The sequence below is a fragment of the Schistocerca serialis genome, chromosome 5, assembly GCF_023864345.2.
Source record: "Schistocerca serialis cubense isolate TAMUIC-IGC-003099 chromosome 5, iqSchSeri2.2, whole genome shotgun sequence".
Classification (NCBI taxonomy): domain Eukaryota; kingdom Metazoa; phylum Arthropoda; class Insecta; order Orthoptera; family Acrididae; genus Schistocerca; species Schistocerca serialis.
The window spans coordinates 193143343-193146610 of record NC_064642.1 but is presented as its reverse complement, the minus strand read 5'-3'; the positions used below and the strand labels follow the sequence as shown (position 1 = coordinate 193146610).

At 45.9% G+C, this 3268-nt stretch overlaps 1 non-coding gene across 1 annotated transcript; it reads left to right on the top strand.

Moving 5' to 3' along the window:
* The first annotated feature begins 1216 nt into the window (after positions 1–1216).
* On the top strand, positions 1217–1291 carry Trnat-ugu (transfer RNA threonine (anticodon UGU)). The gene has a single exon. It is a non-coding gene; the product is annotated as a tRNA-Thr (tRNA).
* The last annotated feature ends 1977 nt before the right edge of the window (positions 1292–3268 follow it).

Sequence of the window (3268 nt, the reverse complement as noted above, 5' to 3'; positions counted from 1 at the left end):
ACCTGTACACGCCATCCAAGCTCTGTTTGAGTCAATGCCCAGGCGTATGAAGGCCGTTATTACGGCCAGAGGTGGTTTTTCAGGGCACTGATTTCTCAGGATCTATGTATCCCAACTGCGTGAAAATGTAATCACATGTCAGTACTAGTATAATATATTTGTCCAATGAATACCCCTTTAACATCTGTATTTCTTCTTGGTGTAGCAATTTTAATGGCCAGTAGTGTATCATAGTTAAAAAGAGCAAGATTTCCTACATACTGTCCATTTCGACATAATCACCAAAATTCGCTGTGCACTTCAGCCGGAGATGAATATGGCCTATATGCCGCGTTTGCAACAACCTGAACCATCTGAAGATACGATACCTTGCCCTCCCCCCCCCCCCCATAAAAAAGGACGCACAACGAAGGAATTATGCGAAAGGTGTGGAAATCTGTACGTGTGCAGACAAACAAATGATTACAACTTCTGAGAAATTGGATGTATTCAAGAGAAAGGGCTTCACAAATTGCGCGAGTCAGTAACGCGTTGGTCTACATGTGCACTTTTGCAAGCAGTTATTCGGCTTGGCAGTGATCGGTAGAGTTGTCGGATATTCTCCTGAGTGATATCGTGCCAAATCCGAACTAGTTGGAGCGGCCTGCCCATAAAGCTCCAAAAGTTCTCAATTACAGAGAGAGCCGGCGATCTTGCTGGCCAAGGTAGGGTTTTGGCAAACACGAATACGAGTAGTAGAAACTCTCGCCGTGTTCGAGTGGGTATTACCTTGCTGAAACGTAAGCTCGGGGTGGCTTACTATGAACACAACAAAACTGGGCGTAGAATATCGCCGACGTACCGCTGTGGATGACAGCACCGCCGACTATCACTCCTGATGGAGAGCAACACTCGGGTTGGTAGCTCACCGCTTTCCGGGGCATCTCCAGACCAGACGCATCTTCGGCTTGGAGTCTCGTTGACTGAAACAGAACTGTCTTCAGTAATGAGTCCCGCTTCGAACTGAACCCTGATGAGCAACGAAGACGTGTCTGGAGACGCCCCAGGCAGCTGTCGGATACCAACGTGACTGTCGTTCGCCATACAGCCCGACAGTCAAGAGTGACGGAGGGAGGTAATGACAGTGGCACGTAAAGTGCCCTCCGCCACACACCGTTGGATGGCTTGCGGAGTGTCAATGTAGATGTAGATGAGTGCCATTCCTTTTCTTAGCAGGGCCACCGTTGGCTCAGATGGTTAGAGCGTCTGCCATGTAAGCAGGAGATCCTGGGTTCGAGTCCCGGTCGGGGCACACATTTTCAACATGTCCCCAATGAAGTATATCAACGCCTGTTTACAGCAAGGGTTTCAATTTAATTATCATTTCATTCTAGCAAAGCTGCATTGTCATCAACGGTAACTGTTCTTTCGGGAACAGATACTACCGTCATATATACAAAGAAATTGATGCAATTTTTTTCGGAAATGCTTCCTCAAATTGAGGTACCATATAATGCAATGTTATACATTGGAGACCAAATTTATACCAGATATGCATGACATGATGGCTGAGGTACTAGACCTATTTAATTCCGGGATTCCTAGTGGCTGCCATCTGTACATGAGACCAGAAATTGCGATCCAAACAGATCAGATTACGTTTAATGGAGATGCAGCCCCACCCCGTTCTTAGAGAAGGGTCGTAACATTCGAGGATGTCACCAGTGTCAAAGGTTCTCCAGAACGACTTCCTGCTGGAATGTTTTCCTCGGCCACTCATAAGAAAACCGAGTGATTTTTAACGCAGGGCACTGCGGTTCTAACCTCCATCTTAGAGGTGTAAGAAAGAAGGGGTGAAAGTGTCGTTTTCTGACAGTCTGAGACCTTACACGTCAGAACAACTTCCGAAATTTGGCCTTTCTTTTCACGTGTGTCGACAAAATAGCTGTACGAAGTGTCGTCCATGCCGAGGTTGACGTCGCAGGGCGTCACGCGTTTGTACCATTGAGCCAAATTTCAAACTTACGCGTCGCAACGAATGCGAATTACGGGGTTGCGAAAAAGTGACCCTTTAATTCTGTTGCGAAGTGTAGTAATAACACGCGACATACTGGGGAGTCAATGTGTTGCGAGTGTACACGTATTGAGAATCCGATGTGCAACCCATCAGAAACTCGAGACTATTTAGGAACTCTATTTAAACTGACATTGTCGTTCCATAAGCGTACTGTTGTGTCTTCGCTGGATGTAAACGAAGTCCTATCTATTCACGTTTCTGCGATGTTGCAAGATTCTCGAACATATTCTCAGTTCGAATATAATGAATTTCCTTGAGACAGAGAAGTTTCTGTCCATGCATCAGCACGGCTTGAGAAAACATCGCTCCTGCGAAACGCAACTCGCCCTTTTTTCACATGATATCTTGCGAACCATGGATGAAGGGTATCAGACGGATGCCATATTCCTTGGCTTCCGGAAAGTGTTTGACTCGGTGCCCCACTGCTGACTCCTAACTAAGGTACGAGCATATGGGATTGGTTCCCAAATATGTGAGTGGCTCGAAGATTTCTTAAGTAATAGAACCCTGTACGTTGTCCCCGATGGTGAGTGTTCATCGGAGGTTAGGGTATCATCTGGAGTGCCCCAGGAAAGTGTGGTAGGTCCGCTGTTGTTTTCTATCTACATAAATGATCTTTTGGATAGGGTGGATAGCAATGTGCGGCTGTTTGCTGATGATGCTGTGGTGTACGGGAAGGTGTCGTCGTTGAGTGACTGTAGGAGGATACAAGATGACTTGGACAGGATTTGTGATTGGTGTAAAGAATGGCAGCTAACTCTAAATATAGATAAATGTAAATTAATGCAGATGAATAGGAAAAAGAATCCCGTAATTTTTGAATACTCCATTAGTAGTGTAGCGCGTGACACGGTCACGTCGATTAAATATTTGGGCGTAACATTGTAGAGCGACATGAAGTGGGACAAGCATGTAATGGCAGTTGTGGGGATAGTCGTCTTCGGCTCATTGGTAGAATTTTGGGAAGATGTGGTTCATCTGTAAAGGAGACCGCTTATAAAACACTAATACGACCTATTCTTGAGTACTGCACGAGCGTTTGGGATCCCTATCAGGTCGGATTGAGGGAGGACATAGAAGCAATTCAGAGATGGGCTGCTAGATTTGTTACTGGTAGGTTTGATCATCACGCGAGTGTTACGGAAATGCTTCAGGAACTCGGATGGGAGTCTCCAGAGGAAAGGAGGCGTTCTTTTCGTGAATCGCTACTGA